Raw genomic sequence first — 25,234 nt, 5'->3', positions numbered from 1 at the left:
TTCAAAAGTTAATAATCTTTAAATTATTTGTGCAGTCGCAGCAGAGTGAGAAGAGTACTACAGTTTATGATGTCACATGTGTAGAACAATTCAAGGAAAACCTAAAGAGAATTTCACTTTTTTTTTCTTTTAGGAAAAACATGCACATTTCCTCGACAAGTCACTGGCGTATGTAAGGGCAATGATAATAGTTTCTGCCTTCTTAAAGAGTGAAGTCCAGTGTTCTTTTATATGCAAAAAAAAATAGATACGATATGTTGAGTTTTCTCAGGTTTTGGAACAAACTCTATTTTTCAATCCTTATATACATAAAGGGTTTGTGAGAAAAACCTGCTTTTGTCAAGTGTCACAAAGCTACTCCCCTTATGACATTGCATTGCCAGAGATTGCCCAAAATTGACATACATTGTGTTGCTGTCTACTACAAAAACCAGCAGGCGACTTTTTTTTTTTGTTCCCTACTTAAACAATCAATTCAAAGTGTGCATGTGTTGTTGAAGCACTGAGGCTATCGATGGTGAAGAAATATCTAAAATATGAACAGTACAAACTAACCCCATCTAGTATGAAATATAATGGAAAGCATACTTTGAGTATTTCATATCCATTAGCAGATTCATATTTTCATCCATAATCCACACTCCCCCCCCCCCCCCCCCCAAAAAAAAAAAGAAAAGATAAAAGTGAATAGAAGTCAAGTTCTCTTTAGGTTGTGTTTAAATTTGTAATTTGCAAGTTTGTTCTCTTGTATTTTTCTATTATATATTTCTTCAGAGTAGTCCTGTAAATATTTAAGGCCAGTGCATTCTAAGAAAGGGAATAACCTGACAACAGTTTAGAAGACAGAATAAATAGTTTGTTATCTATGAAATTAGACATTTTCACATATATTTTGCAAAAAAAAAAAATGCTAATCTTCATTTCATGGAGTGGCTTCATGCTCACCCTCGGCTAAAAACAGGGAGGTGATTACTTTCTGGATTAAAATGGAAAGATGTTTCCAGAGCCGTGGTGTTTAGCAATTCTAATGGGGGGGGGGGGGGGGGGATTCAATGTGACCCGTCTCAAATTTTATATGGTTTAAACATACATGACATATAGGAGTCTCATTATTATGCCTCCGCCCTGAATGGTGCCGGAGGCATATGTTTTCAAGTTGCCTGTCTGTCTCCAGGTCTGTACGGATGTATCTACGGACAAATTGATGGGCTTTCATCAAACCTGGTTCAGGGATACTACATGATGCTGATGATCTTATTGGCTTTTGGACTATATCTGCTAAAAGTCAAAGAAAATGTGAAAATAACTTTTTTGCTACTTCTCTAGTCAGGGAAATCGGTGTACTCGTGTGTACTGGTTGGTTGGCGCATTCAGTTGGGTACAGCAAGGTTTCATACTCTGCTTTCACAGGAAAGCCGCCTCCCAACTTCTTGTTCTCGTAGTCAAGGTATATCTGCTCCTCTGCTTCAGCAACCTGCAGCTTGGTCTTCATAGCTAATCTCATCTTACGCCGCATAAGTCGAAACTCCTCAAGCTCTAGTTTTTGATGCGTTTCTATAGCTGCCAAATAGTATGCCCTTCTGGCCATCACTCTCAGAAGAACTGGCATGGCTTCCACACTGACTCAACGAGGAACCAGGATTGACATCCTGAACATCTTCCATCTCCAGCTCTGGCATCCTATATGGCTCACCAGTCTCTCGAGGTTGACCTGCATCACTCATCCTGAAGACCATTATTGAACTTGATGCATAGTGAACTCGATGATAAATAATCAATCAAACACAGGTCCCTTTGGCCCAGTATGAGACCAAGCTAACACCATGCATCAGCATGGATCAGCACGGTTCAACCTGTAATTGAATAGAACAAAGTTCAACACACAATCAATATTGGAATATCTACCTGCTAAAGTATGGGATAAAGTAGTTGTACTTCTGAAGTGATTTACCGTTTACATACCTTGTTTGTGTGACTTATTTTATGTCATGTCTAGCACATGCAACTTCTCCAGTGGATATCATCTAAATTCACATATCGTGTATCATTGCTTATGCTCTGTGACTATGGCATTGCTAATTTATAACACACATTCTATTTTCATTGATAGACAACAAGGAGTCAAGGCCAACCTAAATTTTCTGACTTCAATCTTCATAATATATGTCTTAAATTCTCCTAAATGAACTAGGAACACTATTTTTTCTTCATTAGGCACATCATACATGCCTACATCGTTCTTTCCGTCAACTTCACAGAAACCAATATCCAAACTGAGCCTCAACTCGGCTCAAACGTAATAATTCCCATTAACGAAAATGATGCGACTATATCCGGTCACCTATTTACGTACGTACCTTGGTAACTGCGTCCAGCAGCCCCATAGACATACGCACAACGTAATTACGCTATGCGTATGGGGCTGCTGGTCGTAGTTAGTACCTTGGTAGAGGCTTTCCGTGTTACCGTGCACTTTCATTGACTTATTCGCTATGCTTTACACTACTGTATGTATGATCGCACTTCTGACATGTTAGTACACATGTACCTCGATACAACTCTTTCGCATCAGTTTTCACCACTCAGCATTCTATGAGCATAATTCACACATATCATAATCGATTACTGTGAAATATTTTCAACGGAATTACAGTACAACCCTAACGAAAAAGTCCTGTGGTACTCCCTGTGGTACTTGTCGGTACCACACAATGTACCACACACTTGTAATGTTACCACAGGAACTGTGTGGTACTGTACCACAGGCTTGTACGGTACTCCCTGTAGTACTTGTCAGTACCACACAATGTACCACATAAATAAATGTTACCACAGGAACTGTGTGGTACTGTTTTACAGGCTCATGTGGTACTCCCTGTGGTACTGGTTGGTACCACACAATGTACCACACAAATATATGTTAACACAGGAACTGTGTGGTACTGTGTCACAGGCTCGTGTGGTACTCTGGGATGTACCACAGGGCAGTACCACAGGACATTACCACAGGAAAGTACCACAGGACAGTACCACAAGACAGTATACACACAAATTGACCTGTGATATTTTGGGACGTATACCACACGACAGTACCACAGGACAGTACCACATGAATTGTCCTGTGGTATTTTGGGACGTACCACAGGAGAGTACAACAGGAAAGTACCACAGGATAGTACCACACGACTTGTTCTGTGGTATTTTGGACGTACCACAGGACAGTACCACAGGAAAGTACCACAGGATAGTACCACACGAGAGTACCACAGGAATTGTCCTGTGGTATTTTGGGACGTACCACAGGACAGTACCACAGGGTAGTACCACAGGACAGTACCACAGAGCAGTACCACAGGACAGTACCACAGGAAAGTACCACAGGATAGTACCACAGGACAGTACCACACGACTTGTCCTGCGGTATTTTGGGACGTACCACAGGACAGTACCACAGGGCAGTACCACAGGAAAGTACCACAGGACGGTACCACACGACTTGTCCTGTGGTATTTTGGGACATACCACAGGACAGTACCACAGGAATTGTCCTGTGGTATTTTGGGACGTACCACAGGACAGTACCACAGGACAGTACCACAGGACAATAACCACAGGGCAGTACCACAGGACAGTACCACAGGAAAGTACCACAGGATAGTACCACAGGACAGTACCACACGACTTGTCCTGTGGTATTTTGGGACGTACCACAGGACAGTACCACAGGGCAGTACCACAGGAAAGTACCGCAGGACAGTACCACACGACTTGTCCTGTGGTATTTTGGGACATACCACAGGGCAGTACCACAGGACAGTACCACACGACTTGTCCTGTGGTATTTTGGGACATACCACAGGGCAGTACCACAGGGCAGTACCACAGGACAATACCACAGGGCAGTACCACAGGGCAGTACCACAGGGCAGTACCACAGGATAGTACCACAGGACAGTACCACACGACTTGTCCTGTGGTATTTTGGGACATACCACAGGACAGTACCACAGGAATTGTCCTGTGGTATTTTGGGACGTACCACAGGACAGTACCACAGGATAGTACCACAGGACAGTACCACACGACTTGTCCTGTGGTATTTTGGGACGTACCACAGGACAGTACCACAGGGCAGTACCACAGGACAGTGCCACAGGAAAGTACCACAGGATAGTACCACAGGACAGTACCATATGACTTGTCCTGTGGTATTTTGGGACGTACCACAGGACAGTACCACACGAATTGTCCTGTGGAATTTTGGGACGTACCACAGGACAGTACGACAGGAATTCCTGTGGTAATTTTCGGTGTATACCACAGGAGAGTACCACAGGAACTGTCCAAAATCCCACAGGAAAATCATAATATGGTGCTATTCCACACAGAAGTACCACACAGCAAATTAAATTCGTAAGTACCACAGAAAAATGCTACAGGATATTCTTTTTTTTTCTTAACATTTTATACCAGAGGACTATCACATCAGGAGAATATCAAACAGCAGTACCACACAGGAGTACCACACAGGAAAATTGTAAGGCAGAATCAACTGAAATTTATAACAAAAATACAAACAAAAAAGCACATATTAATATTCATCAATTAATTGATAGATGAGTTATGCTGTGAATTATAACAATTGATTTGCCATTACTTATCCTGTCCTATACTCCTACAGTATTACCTATTTAGTGAAAGTGCTGATATAAAGCATGAGAAATTTCATAAGGACTTCTGTGGTACTCCTGTGGTACTCCTGTGGTACAAATCTTTACATAGCTCATGAATATTCATAAAAAAACACTCTAGATTTTAGAAAATACATATATGACTTAAAAAGTCAAAGTATTAATGATGGAACTTACTTTGAACTTTATGAAAGATTGTCTAATTATAAGTTATGTTATTCCCAATATCATAGATATTGTTATGAAAGTGTAATTTCATATCTTGATAATAAAGTATAATCGAGTTAGTAACCATGCCTGATGCCTTAATGCTTTACGGATAGACGGCCATATATATATGTACTGATACGGTGGATGGCTACCTAGGAATAGAATATGACTATATAGATCTATTATAGGACTAGATTGGCACTTGGCCATTAGACTCTCGTTTGAGGTTATATGTTAGGAGTAGGACAAGTTATTAAGTAGGGCCATGTAATTGTCCTGAAATCCATCACTCACCTATCAGGAATATTCCTTGATATGTGGCTAGAATTCTCCCAGATTTTTTTTTCGATCTATTCTGTGTGGTACTCTCCTGTGGTACCATGGAAACGCTGTGTGGTACTGCCCTGTGGTAATGCTGTGTGGTAATGATCGACCTGTGGTACTGTCCTGTGGTACTGTCCCAAAATACCATAGGACAGTTCCTGTGGTGCTGTTCTGTGGTACTAGTCCTGTGGTACTGCCCTGTGGTACGTCCCAAAATACCACAGGAATTCCTGTGGTACTGCCCTGTGGTACGTCCCAAAATACCACAGGAATTCCTGTGGTACTGTCCTGTGGTACTGTTCTGTGGTACCGGTCCTGTGGTACTTTCCTGTGGTACTGCCCTGTGGTACGTCCCAAAATACCACAGGAATTCCTGTGGTACTGTCCTGTGGTATGTCCCAAAATACCACAGGACAATTCCTGTGGTACTGTCCTGTGGTACTTTCCTGTGGTACTGTCCTGTGGTACTGTCCTGTGGTACCGTCCTGTGGTAATTACCACAGGAGTACCACAGGACTTTTTCGTAAGGGAATTATCTACTCACAACGTTTGGCTCATCAAAAAGATTAATTCATCATCCCAACCTCACGGTCGTCTGTCCATTCAAAAGGGGAACGTCAGTAGTATGCACGTACGTATACCGCGCGACCTACGGCGTGGCGTGTGCATGCGATTTTAGCTTTGCCATTGACCAAGTGCTCAACGGTCCACGCGTGCACGCATAATACGTGTACTTGTACTCGTTTGCTTTCTCTCTATGATAACGTCATTGAAATGATATTCTTGATCCCGGTGCGAGAAGAAAAAACAAATGTTTAATTCAAGTAGTAATTTTTGTAGTACAGTATTACTGATGACACTGTTACTCTTTAACAACGTGTAGTTATATTTTCAAATAAAAATATACGATAATATCCCAAAATAGTGTGGCATTTTAAGCAAACACCATTCAACAACCACATGTCAGCTTTCGGGAAAGACTATGGAATGGTTCCAAATTAGAACCCTTAAGACTTGGCTCCCTTTAGGGTTCGGATTTGCATCCCTACATCCATCCCGAACCCTATAAGGTGCCACTTAGTTAGATTTGCTCGTAGGGTGCAAATAAGAACCCTAATAGAACCCTAATTTCTCTGTGTGCATATTCTTCACCCATTACCAAAATTGGGCAAAAAAAGTACTCAAAATAATGCCTTCAAAGATCATCTTCCGGAATGAATAAACTAGAATTATTCACCTAAATATGCATTAAAATGTATGTATATAAACACTAAATTGCTCATTTTTTTATCCTAAAATGAAAAGAATTTGCCTATAAAAGTTCCATATTGTCGGAGCGTTACCCCAACTCTCTCACCCCCCCCCCCCATCACCTCTCACCAGAAGAAAATAAAAATCTAATTTCAATGCTAAGCCAGAACGCTTGCTTGAAATAATTTATGATTTTCTGATGATTTTCTCTTGATGTCACAATCATGGTAAAGTATTTTGTATATATAAGAATTGTTTCAGTGTATAAGGTGGTGCACGCTGGTGTATGACTATAGTTTCAGCGCATCATCTTCAAGAAGACCCCATAAGGTGTATACCACGTCACGAGTCTGATATATTGTGAAACATGCTATTTACTTGTTATGTATATGTGTTCATATATTTCTGTGTGTGTGTGTGTGTGTGTGTGTGTGAGCGACCCATCATTACAAAACTGAGATAGTTAAAACATCAAATAGTCCGGAACAAATGCTAACTAATGTGATGGAAGAAAATAATTGAACATTTATTTCACGTTATCGTATGGTTATGGAAACACAAACACACATATATAATACGAATATAATTGACTATATATGCGGCATATTCAGACTATACAATATTTTCTTTCTTTTCGTTTCATGAATATTTTACGCAAACGATCCACTGAAGCATGCAAAGATATAGAGCATATCGCTCTTTTCTGATTCGCCAGATAGGTGTCCATGAAAATTATAATTCAAAATAACATCATTGGACTCGTCTGACGCTGGATCGGCATAGCAGAATACCTTGATTCTTTCTCAAGAGGGTGTTTTAGTGACTGATCAAAAAAATGCAGAAACTTGCGATCCTGTGTCTGATTCTTCTGGTCGTTGGTTCTCTTTTCATTGAGAACACCGGTAAGACCTCTTGCTTTTTTAACCATACTCCTTTACATTGTTTACGATTATTTTGAAATTGTTCCTTCAATATTAGAAATACGAAATGTATTGTTTTCTTCCTGTTTCTCACGATTACACGCGCAATATTATTGTCCTCGAGTTTGTGCGTTTGTTCGTTTGTTTTCTCAATAGAAATGAAGACACCTGGATGATCAATATTCAGCTACTCCATTGCGTGTACTGTGTGCTCTTTAAAATGAATGTATAAAGAGAGATTATTTTCGGGCGTGGGTTGTGACTCTGTCACACATGGGACCTCTATTTTATCTCCTACCCAAGGGACAGAGTTTTTTTGCTTTCATATATAGTCGAGGGGATAACATGATAACACCCGATAATGACAGCAAGACTACCTGGGTTTCGAACCGTAAAAATTTGGTTGAAAGGCAGTAAAAGGGACTGTACAGTACTAATTGAAGTGGGGATTCATGTTTTTAACATTCCTAAGTGAGATAATGAGAAATCTCTTATGAAATGTGAAAGAGCATAATATAGTTTTAAGAAGGATTTAACGTTTATTTGATGAAAATTTGTTTTCAAATGGCTGAGATATCAAAAAAGTGATGATCATGGGCGACAGGTCACGCCTTGTTTTTGGATATCTCAGCCATTTCAAAACCAATTTTCATCAAATAAACTTTTGATATCGCTTAGAATTGCATGCTCTGAATATCTCGCAAAACGTTCAAAGCTAAATCCTCACCTCAACCAGAACTGTACACACCCTGCATGCTACCAACTGAGCAACCTCGATGCCCTGTTGCCGAAATTGATGTATTGATAGATTTCCTCTCATCGACGTATGTAAGAATAGGTGTTCAGTGTTTCAGTGGTAGCCATGACAAAAAGTGAATATGCTGTGTCCTGTGGGGCGGTTGTTCTCTAACTGTAACATATTCCTTCCAATGAACCAAAATGAAGATGAAAGCAAGTTTCTTTCCCAATAACATTGGGAAACCAAGCATTTGCCCGTGCAAATCCCAAACTGTGGAATGACCTACTATTACAAATCAGGAAATCCCAAACTGTAGCGGTCTTTAAATCACGACTCACGATACATCTTTTCATGTAACTGCCTATTATCATCAAATTTTGCTGCGCATAAGAATGTTGTTACATTGGTTTTTCGCTTTGTGAATTGATATATTATTATTGCTATTATTATTATTATTATTATTATTATTATTATTACCATTGTTATTATTATCATTATTATAATTTGTCTTCGCTTTGTAGGAATAACGTCCAAAGAAATCATTGTTTCTTTGTTTGTTTTGGGGTCTTTCATGATTCGCACAACTAAAAAAAAAAATCTTATCACATAGGTTTCTTCATTTCTTGGACTTTGTGTGTTTGTGATCTACTTTTTGGTGATGCGTTTGCCTTTGTAAATTGCCTCTCAGTTGGTGACTGTGCACGATACTGAAAAAAGGAAACGAGTGGGTAGAGTTGGTCATGGTGCTGCGAGCTTGTTTGACCGCCTAACTCAAATACAATGTTGAAAGGAAAATTGGAACGTGAATAAAATATAATAGATCAATCATCCAGCAAAGGCTTTTCTTCGTGAAATGACCTTGTAAAATAATCCTATGAAGCTACTGTCTTTTTCCTCCAGAACAACTTCATTGTTGATACTGATTTCTTTTTTTAAACACTATTTGGTCCGGAAAAAATGGAAAAAGTAAAAGGGATTCGGGACGTGATCAAAATGAATAGACCTATCACGCATTTTGAGCAAAGGTCTTTCGTCCTCCAATAACCTTATAAATTCAATACCTGGAAGATATTATCTTTAGTTGGCCAGGGCAGGCTTAAATATTGTGAACACTGTTTGTATTTTCTACCACCACGGAAATTGTCTCATTTGCATTTGAGAGCAGATCTCTAACGGAACCGGTTTGATAGACAAAAGCATTCAAATTCCCATTTGCATATTACTCATGCAAACAGGAACGAATATTGAGAACAACCTATCTATCAAGGTTTCACCGTGAGGATTTCATCAGGAAATATTTTGTTGTTTTCACATCATTTTAGCTTTACGGGTATGATGGAAATACGTGATGATGTATCAAATCATATATTTTTTTACTCTCATTCCTCATTTCGACTTACATTTATTTTCACTGTCGCTTTGGAATATCACACAAACGGAACGTTCTGAACTTTAAGACATAGAACTAGTAATTCATAATGGAAAATGGTATACAGAGGTGGAGGTTTTTTTGGGGGGGTAGAGGTGGGGTGGATGTGAGGAGGGGGCAAGGCTAGTGCTTTTGCAAATTACCCCATCCAAAGTATTTCCACATATCCAAGCGAATTGACACATAATTGTCTATGATTCTTTCGATTTCTTTTTTTTTATAGTTTCAGACAAAGGAATAACAACCCTTATTTCAAATTCGGCTTAATGAAAACTAACCTTATTTTACTTTAGGAATAAATAACCATCTCTCATTTTCGGATTAACAAACCGTCGGAATAGCGAGCCTTTGGAATAACGAAGTGCAACGCCAGAAAAAGACACCTTGATGGTGGGAGGCTTTTGTATGCCCCAAAAAGAAACAAACAGGTAGTGTAAAGTTACGAGATACTATTTGAATATTAATCTATTTCTTTTTTATAATTTCTTGGCAGATGCGGCAAACAGATATTTGCGTAGGCGTCGAAGATTCGCTGGTTCTCCAAGCATGGCAACTGGTGAGTATGCAATTTACCGAGTGAGCTCTGAATTCTCACTGTCAACTATACATAACTTTTAATGCTTATCACATCACTTTTTTATATATCATTCATGACCAATATCCGGACACCATCTCTCGATCGAGTATACCTCTTTTCTATGTTCATTGCTGCAGATCCTGTCGAGAAATTCGAAGCGAACGTTGCAGACGTCTGGATGCAAGCCGACGATGCAGCATGCATCTTCAAGCTGAGCGACCACGGGCTCAACTGACGATATCGACGACGAGGTCGAGTCATGCTACCTGGATCTGGACAAAGAGTGCACAAGTCGAATTGCAATTAAATGGGAATCATGTACCAAGTCTATGTTCAGTTGGCTGTAAAATGTCTTAACTTTGTTCTTTTGACACGAAAAAGAGAGAAACTAAAACATTGATTCATCATTGTTCAAGTGCGCATATTATTTCTGATATAGGAAAGATTATAAAGTGCTTATACGCAGTTATTTCATCTCAATGGGATCTAGAATGCTTAAAGGAGTATAAAAGAGATACATTAAATACTAGTAATAAAGAAAGAATACAGCTTTAGCGTAGCTTGACTTGCTTGAAGTCTTAATATATGGTACATATTGATATAGCAAATAGGTAAAGTATGCATTGTGATTGTACAATCCAGTATAGTGCATCACAAAGCATGCCCTATTAGTATAATAGATGGGAGGAGTGACTATTGATGGCGTAGAAATGCCATCTTGTTAAATTTTTTAATAGTAAACCATTGTATTCTAATAAAACTACTGTAGCATCTAAAATGTATTATGCCTCCTTGCATTCCTCAATTTTGTCGTTGTTGTAGTAATGGTGTTTGATAGCGAACCGATTAAAAAAAAACGTGGTAGGTGAGTAACTGCACACACACACATAATCTGCAAACAAGATACCAAAATTCAAATAAAAATACTGGTCTACTCACATTCATACTAATTCAAACAGAATGACAACGAGTCATGACAGTTCAGGTTTGCACGAGTAGAAAGTAATTTTTTTATGGACACGCGGAGTAATTCACATGAGTTTCAATACGCAACCTAAAGTACCATTCATAGATTATAATGTAGGCCTACCATCTACCGCTGATATGAATATGTTTGATCAAACAAAATACATAAGACGATATTTCTAATTTTCATTTCTTCTGCACAACACACCTTTACTCCTCAATCGAACTCTCTCGCGTTTCTTAATGTCAACAACAGATAATATTTCTCATCATCTCTTCAGAAGGTTTTTGAATCCAGAGAGGAAATAAGGTTGCGAAGCACATGAATTCCGTCCATCAATATTTGCACTTTCTTAATTTGTAGGGAGTTTTCTGTGGTATGTGAGCTTTAATTTCTGTTTTTGATGGGAACAGGACCCATTGAAAGAAACATGGTCAAATCACTGAAGTGGCTACCCTGTATTGATAAGGCTAAATGATGAAAACAGCAATAACAACAATCATGACCATAATATAGTCAACAGTGAATATTGCTAGTGATTACATTGGTCTGAATTCACTCTGTAGAGTCGGCGAAAGGCAAATACATGTTTCAACAACAGCAGTAATATCATTAATAATAATAATAATAATAATAATAATAATAATAATAACAATATTAATAATAACAAGAAACACAATAGGTACTCAATGAAATCTCCCCCAACAAGATAAAGATATCTTGGACACATGGAACGCATGCCGGCAACATGCCTCCCTTAATCAGCAATGGAAGGAAGAATCTCTAGTAAGAGACCGCAAGGAAGACCACCCAAGAAATGGACAGACTTTGTAAAAACAGACTTGCGAGAAAACGCACAGAAGAACCCAGCCATCAGAAACCATTACGAATAACGGGACATCCTGAATTAAGCGGATGCCACCATTTATCCCCTTGTTGGAGCCAAAGGCATATTCGGTCAAAGGTCGTTATAATAAGTTTTTGACCTTAGTGAAAAATTGAAAGTTTCATTTTGAGGCTCAGTTCTGCAAATTTTATTAATCTTATTGTAAAAAAGAAATTGTGACCCGTGCCCTCACGTGGATGTCTTGAGTCAAGGATGGTAAATTGCAGGTCAGTACGTATAGTTAACAATCGTGAGCTTGTAAAACGTTACCTTGGTTCGGTAGAGTACTCCCACGTCTCGCTACATGCACTGCTTCACTTGGATGACATTTTTCCAAGTGCAAGATAGAATCAGTGACCCATTGAAACCAGAAGCACGACCTATCTGTTTACTTTCTTGGTTGGTTGGAGACAGGTTAAATAAGGAGCTTAATTCGATACGGATCGGTGAGAATAGCTTAAATGGATAGAATAGTATCGGTTGAGTTGAGGGTTCAGCTTTTAAAGTTTTGTGAGATATATAGAAACCACTCTATGAGATATTAAAGAGCATACAATTCTAACGGGAAGTGAAGGTTTATTTCATGAAAATCGGTTTTGAAATGACTGAGATATCCAAAAACATTCAAGGTAGAATAAATCCTAATAAACGCATATAGCTTGTAGCATTTTATTAGGATCACTTTTTGGATGTCTCAGCCAGTTCAAGACCAATTTTCATAAAAAGTGAATTCCTTTAAAAATTACATATTCTTTCATATTTTGTAAGAGGTTTCTCATTATCTCAAAATACCGCTTACACACTATTCTCATTAAGGACGAGTCCCGAGTACACTCGGGCAGGTGTCTATGGGAAATGCGTGTTGTAGCATAATCAGTAAGTCCTCAGCGGATTAAGTGCAATCACTGTTTTTCCCCCTCTTCTATTCCCCCTCTTCTCTTCCCCTTACCCCATGTTAACCAAAACTGTACCACCCCTTTAAAGGGTGCCACTACGCAAGAACTCTGTGTTTGTTACATATTTTGTACACCTAAAGTTGACCACTACAAAGAAAATCCCTACCAATGCCCAAATGGGCATTAGTGTAATCTTTTGTCGGGTTGGCGTTGTGTGACGCTGCATAACACTGGCCTCAAGTCTTTACATAATTATCAAGTCGAAACCAACAAACAATGCGTCGTAATAAGTATATTCCAAGGAGGTGTGAGAGCTCTGATTCACCTCCCTGGATGGTCTGGGTTCCTAGTACAGTACTCTCCGCATAATCGGGTAGGCTCGGGCAGAGCGTTTCTTACCCGATTAAGCGGAGTACCCGATTATGAAACAGAAGAACACGTCTCATTCACAATTGACACACACAGTGTGTAGGTACATGCATTGTACACTGCACCAAACACCTACACTGTATGCTTAACACTCGTGCTTGCACGGCACATTATACATACCTTGCACTTACTCAGTCACGAGCAATAATTTACACTCTTTTTATGGACAAAATTAATCACTCCCCAAATGGTCCATTTTCTTTGCAAATTAAGCAGAGAAGGCGATTAGTCGTGGAAAATTTGACATTCATGATTCATGAAGTGTTATATCTGCTATAAAATGTGGGTAGAAAGTAGATAACAAGGAAATTATTTACCCATTTATGCAGAGAGGCAACCCGATTATCAGGTAATTTTGATGTGCATTGGAACTGATTTTGACATTACTACCCAATTAAACGGAGTACCCGTTTAAGCGATCCCGATTACGCGGAGAGTACTGTACTTCCTGCTCTACTTGCCTTTGCTGGTCTATAAGCCATACCGTATGGACTTACGTGATGCTGATTGCGCAGAGGCATTATACTTTCCGTTCACAAAGTTATGCTTCTCTGATGACACATGAAGTTGTCTTTTTAGACTGTTTCCTAGCGTGCAAACGCTTGTGATTTTGCGTTTCACTCTCCTTTTCCCCCTTCTTTCTTCAATATGAACTTGATTATTTGTAGTCCCCTACCTTCGAAGAAACCAAACATAGCTTCTAGTTAAGTTTGATTTTGAAATATATTTTATTTCTAATTTCTGGACACCAAATTTGATATAAATTAATTTCATTTCACTTGTCTGCATTTATAAGGGCATAATGTAAGTCTTAGCGTGGTGTCACGTTTATGAAAACTACGTTGTAAGTAAATTTTACCACGACGATCAAATATCGATTTTGTTTGGACATCTTCTTGTTTATATTAAAATGGTTGGTAGTTCTGTCATTTTGTCAGATGTGCTGAATTAGGAAAGCTAAACATATTCGCAGCGCTTACCTTGAAAGGGAGAAATCTTTGCGTGAGGTAGTTCGTACTTCACTTGGCTGGCACCCATACCAATTTGTGATAGAGTGAAGTTGATATATCCTATACTGATTTCGGTGTCAGTACTCTTCTGTCAAAAATAATAGGATCCTAGTAAAAACTCGTACGTTGCATTTCATGGCGAAATCGTATCAATAATTGTCCTATCATTGTTATGAAAATCAACTTGAGTCGATTTATGACACTCTCAACATCACTGTTGTGGCTAAATGAATGTGTGAAGACACGCCATACATTTCATAACAAATTTTGTATATTTCTTTAAATTACTTTGATACGCCCATTAAAAAAAAAACACACACACACACTTTCAAACCTTGATTCTGTCTATGAAATCATCTGTGAATCATTGTCAAATCATGTATGAAATGATTAAAAGAAAAATGGGAATACCCGTGCATAACTTCCATTTTCCTATGTTACTAAAAGTAAAAATAGTAGGTAAAAGATATTGCAGGGAAATATGCAAGTTATGCTCAGTTTCAAGGGAAGCTCAGTACAATAGTTTATGTTTATATAATCATGTTTGTACTTATCCAGTAATATTGACAGATGCTATTGAGAAGATCTTGGTTTAGCAGTTTAGTTTGTTTCTTTGCTTGTTTTTTTGTGGTTAGTAATCTGACGAAAAAATATTGTAAACAAATCATAACAAAAATAAGAAATAAGAAAAATTATTATAAAACATATCACACGTTTAGTTTTTGGACGGCCACATAAAGTGATGATCAGCGTATTGTGTGAATAAATACAACTCAACATGCATTCGCATTGCATGGGTCCCTTTAAGCGACTGTTACCCATCCGTACTGAACGAAAGCTGTTTGTCAACCTGTCACCATAATCAGCCCGTAACAGAGAGATAATAACTTTAACAAGGTCGTCGGATAGGTCTTTCTTCTGGGTACAACGGGTCACTAAACTTAAATTTTGCCTTGCACTTGGACAATTGTCATCGAAGTCGAGCAGTGAAACGAGATGTGGGAATATGCGACCGTACCCTGGTAACGTGCTAAAGGCTCAGTATTACCTGAACGCATTGAATTGAAATTTGCAGTCACAATGGGCTGACAGCCCATCACGTGATACGGTGAAACCAGTCTTTTCTAGTGATTTCGTTGTCACTAATGTATTCTTTTCGGTTAAAAAGTCTTGTGACTAGTAAGATTCACACGTTTTGTTTTCATTGCGCATTTCTATCAAAAATTATCCAGTCTTGTAAGGGAAAGAAATGTGACACGTGCCCCCCAATAAGATTCCCCCCAATAAGATTACAATCAGTACAATTGACTCATTAAATGAAACGTGTAAGTTTCCAGCAAGGTCAAATAATTATTATCCTGACCTACCTTGACCTAATATCCCTTTTGAAAGGTTTGAATAGTAGCACCCGCTTCATGAAGTCCTGCAATTTTTTGACGGTTTCTGGTGAGATTGCTGGCTTCTACTAGTAAGCATAATTATGTTTTTTTTCGTTTTTTTCCTTCTATTTGTTTTTACATAGTCTTTCCATCGTTTCTCTAACACTACCTTCTTGTTTCTTGATCATTGGACCGAAAATCTGCTGTATCCGGAATCCCTATTGGGTGGGGTTGAATCTTTTTATCCAGATTCACTCTTTTACTTTTCTCGGGGAAAAAACAATATCCTTTCAAAGGTTGAAGAATTCCACAGGAGTGGATGAAAGCTAGCCAGCAAATCACTAAATGTTGGTAGAAACCTAAATCTCCTTTTGTATGATCTCCCAAAATGATGAAAATGTTCTGCCACAGGTACTTGTCTGTGAGTTGGCTCAGTCGGTAGCGCGTCTGCCTCACGATCCTAAGGGCCCGGGTTCGAACCCTAATCTGGACTGAGTAATGTTGTGTGTAATCATACCGTCCCCTCTAGCAAGAGGCAAAACACTCTGTCCCTCGAATAGGACATAAAATGGAGGTCCCTTGTATGAGAGAGTCACAACTCATGCACGGAACAGATCCCGCATCATTCATTCATCGCAAAGAGCAGGGTGTTTAACCCGCTGAAGTGGTCCCACCTCACATCCAACTGGACGCCATGGAAGACCAGCTTAGCTTAGCTGAATATGGGCTATCCAGCCATCTTCTCAGATGAAAATGAACAAACAGACAAACAAAAGCATAACTTCTTAATTGTGCAAGGGCCAAATGGATTGTTGTATGTTTGTTTAGAAGGATGCTTGTGAGTATGTGTATGATCTTTGTGTTTAATCTTCTAACAATAATTGCCATAGTTGTTTTGTGTGGTTTTTGTGTAATATGGTAATATGTTATGTATTTGTGGACATGTTGCCCCTACTGGAAAGAACACAGTGTCCCACACTGTGAGAAACACAATGTGAACACAATGTGAACACAGTGCGAAATCTCTTCACACTGTTAAAATCGAGCGTTTCAACAGTGCGGACACACTGTGAATCATCATTAATTTCACAGTGTGACACTGATCATTACCATGTGAGCCCTAAATAAAATCAAACTACAGTGTGAAATCATCTCTACTCTGTTAAATTCGAGCGATTTCACAAAGTCGACTATGTTACCACACTGCGAACACCCTGTTGGACACTGTGTTCTTTCCAATGAAGCTTGTGAATCGCATGTAGGTGTCATAACACACTGCAATCCTATTCACATGCACACAAACGCGAGTGTGCACACACACACACTGATTATACAGCATACAAACAAGGAAAATGATAAAATATCTGGATATAAACAAGCACATACACAGACACATTCACGAACATTATTTTCAAAGGCCTATAGCTATAGGCCTTATGTAAGAAAATGAATGTACATGTAGTTACTCCCCCCCCCTTTGTATTAGTTTTAAATGATTGGTAGACACGTTATTATGATGAGCATGCTTCATCTTTGCATGTCTTCCTAGAAATTATGTAGCCCCTTAATGTTGTAAACATCATTACCATAATATATGTACAAATCTTAACAAACCGCAATCGTTTTGGTTTCATAATCATTATGTAGAACACCGTTTTTTTGTGTAACTTTAACAAACGTTCACTATGGGAACATTTGTACATTTTACCTGACATGCATGACCCTTGATAATTAAAAGCTATGTACAAACGTGTACCAAATTCATGTAATTCTTCCGTCGAGATGTTTTCATTGCAACTGATTGACAAATTGCCCTACATCGACGTAAATAAGCACTGAATTGATCAGTGTTTTAGTAGTAGCCATGATAAAAAATCATGGGCGTACAATACTCGAGCAGGATTCGAACCTACGACCTCCTGATCACCGGACGCCTGGTGATCACCGGACAGGCGTCATCTCCGCAGCGGTGGTCTAGCGGTCTAGCGGCTAGACCACCAAGCTTTCACCCGACAGTAAGCGTTGGTTCTAATCCTTATAGCATGCAGTGGGTACTGCGTAATATTATTCAAATTCATGAAATTCTTCAGTCGAGATGTTTTCATTGCAACTGACTGACAAATTGCCCTGTATCGACGTAAATAAGCACAGGCGTCCGGTGATCAGGAGGTCGTAGGTTCGAATCCTGCTCGAGTATGTACGCCCATGATTTTTTTATCATGGCTACTACTAAAACACTGATCAATTCAGTGCTTATTTACGTCGATGTAGGGCAATTTGTCAATCAGTTGCAAACGTGTACCGGCAAACATCGGTTTAAAATGTGAGCTTAAATCGTAAGTTTTTAAGAGGAAATCATATGTGAAGTCATTATATATCAATCACAACGCAAACAGAAAAACTTCAGATTTTTTTTTTTCAATTTTCTGGCATTTACTTTTATTTTACCATCAGTTGCCAATCAAACAATAGTACTAACACAGCAAGAAGATAATTTACTGTGATGATCTCGGAAAACAACGATTAACTACAGGAAGACAAGGAAAAGGTGTATAAAATGAGACTAAATGGATCGTAGTAAATCAAACTGAAAAATTCAAAATGTAGCTCCTTCTAGTCATATGCCATTCCGTTCTTATTTCTTCGTTTTTCCTTTATTAAAAGAGAAAACTTTTTAACTAACTGAACACAATTGACGACATGATTTCTATTTAGATGGCGTCTGACTTTTGCAGCGCTCCGTCCAGGCGGCATACTTGAAGTCGTCATCAGTGCCGTTAGTCGAGCCCGTGGTCGCTCATCTTGAAGTTGCATGCTTCAGCGTCAGCTTTCATCCAGACGTCTGCGACGTTCTCTTCAAATCTCTGGACGTCGTGACGTTCTCTTCAAATCTCTGGACGTCATCTATGACATATGAAAACGGAGTAGCACAGAAGATAATTAAATCATGATATACATGTGTTATACATGTATTCCCTAGCAAGGCTACATTTCCAGGAATGGTCTTCGTACACTAGTCATAGATGAAAGTAGATCATCTTATCACTTTTAAATATTACCTGTTAAAGGCCTATACAGTCGAATGTAAGATGGTATACTCACCACTTGGGGAGCTCGTGGAATCTCGGCTACGGCGGCGCCTGCTGGCAAAGTACGCATCTGTTGAGAAAGATAGATATTACAGTATGTCACTCATTACAATTGTCACAACGATTCTAGTATAACCAGCTTCCTTTGATTGATTTTGCCCCTTTAAATTCCTTAAGAAAATATTTCTCCACCTCGATTGTCTCTTTAGTTTCTTTTCTAGCATGTCTAGGCAGCAATCCTTCCTCCCTAAGTGTCTCATTTAGGATTACAGGTGGTCAATCCGAAGTTTCGTTCTTTCGAAGATGTGTTCATCCGAAACTGAAAGAGGCTCGTTTTTCCAAAGGTTCGTTAATCCAAAAATGAAAAAAGAAATGTAATTCCTCAGGGTTTTTTAACGCGTTTACTTGCCATTTTCGGGTTGGAATCTAAGGACCTACTTTTTTGGAATATTGAACGTTCAGAATTGCGAACCTTATTTCATTTTCGGATTATATAACCTTCAAAACGAACCTTGCTTCATTTTTGGATTAACGAACTTCCGGAATAACGAACATCACCGATCTGTATAATAATTCAGCTGTTTCTTAATTCACGACTACACTTAAGCTCTTTCCGTTCCCTACTGCTCAGCATCTCATCTCATGTTAATCAAGTTACATCGCGCCAGTAAACTTTGAAAATTGGCAGTGGAGTTCAGTAAGGGATCGATCAATGCTCTTATCTTGTTTTTTGTTTTTTTTTTTGGTTTTTTTTTCTCTCTCTCTCTGCGCTGTTTTCATGCATTAGTACGTTACTATAAAGGTTTGGGCTAACGCCAACTCTAAAACCACATCCAGGCATCTGCTGTATACTCCTATAGTGGTAGCTGTAACTCTTATTATACTCTCCCTATAAAGAGGATCGTACGCTTGATCTGTATCATTATAGACACCATGTGTTTATTAAGATGGGATATGGGGAATACCTTGTAGTATGTTATACCAGGGAATCCTAGGATTGGTCCAGGGTCTTTCTTTAGTAATTTGTTTGAATCAGTCGGTAGAGGTAAACTGAGCAGGGAGAGGGTGTGGCAGATAGTTTTTTTTTTTTTTCATTCATTCAAGCGTATGGCACAGTGTGTGCCTGGTTTATGCGGTTTGCTGACTACTGCTATAGTCACCTGCATTGAGCGAACCACGAGGGGTCGGCATCATTCGCCCGTTTTCTTTTGAGGGTGGGTATGGGGACCACTTCACCGGATTGGCACCCTGCTCTTTCCGATGAATGAATAAAGTCACACACGGGACCTCCATTTAGTGTCCTATCCGAGGGACAGAGTGTCTTTGCCTCTTACAAGAGGGGAAGGTATGATAACACACAACATTGCTCGGTGAGGCTCTGACTCGAACCCGGTATACTCTTGGATGTGAAGGTATGATGTGAAGGATGTGAAGCTACACTGTAAAAACATCGGTGTTAGATTTAACACCACGGGTGTTAAATGTAACACCGATCAAACTTCAATAAAGGACCACACCCACAGGTGTTAAAAATACACTGTGATGGTGTTGAAAAGTGTTCACCTGACACTTCGTGGTGTTAATTTGACACTGTGCCTGGTGTTGTTTTGACACTGTACTGGTGTTAATTAAAAAATGACACCACATAATGTTGATTTGATATTTGTTGGTGTTAATATCAATGGTTTAACACCCGTCCAGCTTCAATAAGAGACAACACCAGCTGGTGTTACTTTGGTGTAAATTTATTTTCACATTTTTTTTCAAAAATCTAGTATTTTAATGTAAAATTCTTGATTGTCTTGTTTGAATTAAAAATCAACAAAAAGTGCAGTTGCTAAGAAACTTTTGAAAAAAACAGTTTAAAATTTGGAAATGACACCCGCAGGTGTTAATTTAACACCATAAATGAGCACCGAAAATTTAACACCAGCTCGGTGTTCACTATTTAACACCGGACTTTTTGCAGTGTAGGGTGAACTGCCAGGAGCACTACCCTTGCCCCCCCCCCATATTAAAGATTTTCCGGTCCCTCTATATCATTGTTCGTGTTTCATTACCAGTTACATGACTCAATGGCTGTGTTCAATTTATATCGTATGGAAATATCTGCAAATTGAAGTGAGGTATGAGAAGGGACCGCTCTTGCATTTGACTTCATCAGCATGTATTTCGATCAAGACTGCACGTAGAGTTGTAAGTGTGTGAATATAACAGTCTGTTAGAAGACGAAAAATTTCCCACGCCCTAAATCTCCGTAGATTTTTAGTCTTCAATATTCGTTCCTGCTTGAACGAGTATTATACAAAGGAAGTATGAATTCTTTTGTACCGATCCGGTTCCGTTCTTCCGATCCAGTTGGTTGTTGAAACAGTGTTAGAAATGAGTCTGCCCTGCTAAAAAAAGCTAATCCCTTTACAGTTTATTACACTAGCCTAGTACTTGCAAGGTCATTGCAGAAAAAACAACTTTGCATTAAAGAATGATTGATCTATTTCATTCTCTTCACGTTCTGATTCCAGTGCCCCCCCCCCCCCCCACACACGAACACTTTTATTGTACACAGTCGGCAAATGAGAGGAAACCTACCACTGAAATCGAATCACCAGGGAACATAAAATAGGTTATACATTAAAGGGGAAGGCTAGTAACTGATCAGTGGGAATCAGTGGAAATGCTGGGAGATGATTGTTCCAATCCTTATGGGATTCATTCAAGAGTACATTATATATCTATTGTTGTGTGAAAATGATTTGCTTTAGAATGGTCTCATATTCAAGTAATGTGCAGTTTAATGCTTCCAGGTTAGCGTCCCTGGTCAGTGACGGAGCATTAATCTGCACAGTACTTGAATATGAGACCGTTCTGAAGCAAATCATTTTCACACAACAATAGATATACAATGAACTCTTGAATGAATCCCATAAGGATTGGAACAATCATCACCCAGCATTTCCACTGATTCCCACTGATCAGTTACTAGCCTTCCCCTTTAAAGTAAATCCATGATAAACGTGAAAGACCTAAGACACAAAATTCATCAGTTGCAAGAACCATCAGACTGAAAAAAAAAATGGTGATTTTCTTAAATTGCGACAGCTGTGCAGCCTACTGTCATTAAGGCCAGGACAGAATTAAGGGTAGATATTTTCCTCTTTACTTTTGTTCATATCACTGTAGCATTCCTACTAAGAACTGCTGGGAATAATAGAATGTATTTATCAAAGATCTTTATGATGCTAATATACGGTTTCATTACCCGAAAATAAATCATGATTCGTTATTGTGAAACACACGAATTCCCTAAAGCCATACGCGTTCTTTCCACACTTTTGAAAATGAAATTAGATTCGTTAGTCCAAAATGGAGACAGTGAAGAAAAGGTGTGAACAAAATAACCTGCTGAATAACGGATCCCACTTCGGATTAATTAACGAATTCTCTACTTAAAAACCTTTGCAATACTAATTATAAAATGGGTTCAAGAATGTAGCCAATTGGAAGCGCTGAAATGAGTCACGTGTGCGTGCATTATTTTCTTCAGGTGTGCACTAAGAAGAGTCTCTCTTCCACCTCCCTGGCCTGACGTACGTCACAATGTTTTACACTAGCAGTGCGCACTCAATCAGTTGTTACAAGTGCGTCACGCGCTACTATACGCGCTGTCAATCCTGTAAACAACTTCTAGTTCGGGCCGCGGGCTGCCACAACAGCCGGCGGCCTTTCTTGTGCATAACAGTACGTGGCGTACGTATACTCTTATACGTATACGTACAGTACTTATGTGCGGGATTTCCGAGTGCGACGTGCGTAAATGTTTGGGACGAACATCTTCGGACATCTTGACTTTTGAGCGAGTGCTACATGTAGCTGACTGGTATTGACCCACAAAGGTACGTGAATAATGCTGTTAGTTTTCGACCCATTTTATAAAACAAATGATGCACAGGATTATTTCGTGGCGTTAGTGAAGGTGCGGCTCACTCTCGAGTATTGACAACGGTTGCAAACATGCACTCGGCTGCGCCTCGTGCATGTCGCACCATTGTCAATACTCTCGAGCGCGCCGCACCTTCACTAACACACTCTATCCTGTGCATCATTAGTATACTAACGAACTGTGACCAAAATAATGCACTACCCTGCAATAAAAGAAAAAAAATAAAGAAATGATGATAATTCCAACGAGTCATTGATATGGAATGTGTTTTCACGACAGCTTTATTGAGATTAATCATTCTCTCACAAATTGAGTATTTTTTTTTTCACTGCTCGACCTCAAAGTAATTTGACTCATACGATATTGAATTAATGACGCCAAGGTCAAAGGGTTGCTACGCTTAAAAGTAAAATTTACCTTTAGGAGCAGTAATTTAAAACATGTTTGAGATATCACATTTGATGCACATGTAGGTGTGCAGTTGTGTGCAGTTGTATCACAAAACAGCCTATATACCATGCAAACATTTTGAAATAAAGGCAAAAATATAAGAAGATATTACTATTTTTCTTAAAGTAAATCAACAGTGAACTTAGCATTTAGCTATGCGAAACAGTTGGATTTTTGTTGTTTTGTTTTGTTTTTCCGAATGGATACTGTTCACATTTTAACATGCAGACCTGTATAAAGTAATCATAATATCATCAACTAATTCAGAAATTTATATGTCTTCCCGGTGTCCTCAACGAACAGAGAACCAACTACCAGGAGAACCAAACACTGGATCACAAGTTTCTGCATTTTACACTTAGTCAACGGAGTATATCCTCTGGAAAGAAAGAAAGATTCCGTTATGCTGAATCAGCATCAGATGCATTTATGATGCTGCTTTAGCAGCTAGCGCTTTATGACCAGCCATCTGACGAATCAGAGAAGAGGGTCATACTCTGTAACTGCACGCTCCAGTGCATTACGTTGTTTCAAAATCAATACTTATGATATGCAAATACGTGAATAACTTCTCAATAAAGTTATGCAGTATCATCTTATTATATGGCTTTGGGTGTGTGTATATTGTGTGTTTGTGTGCGCATGTAATGCACCGAAAGAGATATTGAATTTTGTTTTGGATTGAAAGTCGTTATCCCTGCGAAATCACTTCTTTAAATACACATTTTTCTCATTATGATGTATGCAACTTTCTCAGAGCTCTGTGATGAGTCACGTTCACATACATAATTATAAGTACAGAGAGAGAATCAATTTTGATTTTTAAGACCCTCAAGCTCGACACCATTAAGCAAATGATCAGCGACTGCGAGGGTGATGGTAACATCTAGCATCGCCTCGGTGATCCATGAGGTGTCTATCCACCGCCTCGCCTTCGGCTCGGCCTGATGGACACTTCGGGGATCGCCTATGCGATGTAAACTTGGAGGGGGGGGGGCGTTGTTGAAGCCTAAACCCCTGCTCGCAACACGCTTTTGGCTCTGAACAAAAATGAAAAAAAAAGCAAAAAAAAAAAAGATGAATGGCTTGATTTCTGGTTCGTACATCAAGACAAGTGAAAAAAAAATAATTGTTTTCATCCGGTGTCTGAAAATATAAGAGAAAATAGACACTGAAATTAAAATTCTATTTAAAAGCTTTGTAGGAAAAGTGCTTTTGAAAGGAATTGGTCCCTCACAAGTGTTAACAGAGAAATAAATATTGTAAATTAAAAGAATCAAATGCGCAAATGCATGAAAACAAGCATGTTCTGCAGCGCAGCGCACCCTCGTTGAATGGATCATTAATTTTCAGTTTCCACTTCATAAGATATCCTGTTCCTTGCACTCATAAATATTCATTACTTGTATAATAATGAACTTCACTAATTTATAGCATGAAATGAAATGAAATGAAATTGAGTTAGAATGAATTATTTTAAGTTAAATTCATTTATATTTCATATATGGACATTTTATATCATGAATATAGACAGTAAAATACGTATATGCAAAATATCGATACGCTTTTAGATGAAATAAACACGTACAAATGTGGAGGGGACCACTGCTTGTCAAATGTAGTTCCCCTACGGATTAAAAACAAAATAATAGCAAAGAAACGAAAGAGAGGGGGTTGTTGTTGTTTTTCTTTTTGTTTTATTTTGTTTTGTTTTTGTTTTGTTTTGTTTTTGGTTGTTTTTTGCGGCGCACAATGTTTGTGGAATGGCCGACTGGTTCCTTCCATGTTTTTTTAAAGAAATAGTTAGTAAATAAAACGGATATTTGTAAATGTATGCGTATAGTTTTCTGTAATACGTGTACACTTGTTTGCACATGCATGGTATGTCTGGTATTCAGCAATATGGTATGACCACAGAATACGAAGATTAATTTGCTTGGGTTATAATCAATTTGTGAATCGCAGGCATAGGTGTCATCTATTACACACTGTGCTCGTACTCTCTCACAAACACAGACACAAACACACACACACACACACACACACA

This window comes from Diadema antillarum, unplaced genomic scaffold (assembly GCF_040938485.1).
Source record: "Diadema antillarum isolate AM-2024a unplaced genomic scaffold, OU_Dant_1.0 scf00000088, whole genome shotgun sequence".
Lineage (NCBI taxonomy): Eukaryota > Metazoa > Echinodermata > Echinoidea > Diadematoida > Diadematidae > Diadema > Diadema antillarum.
Note: the sequence above shows the minus strand (reverse complement) of the source record.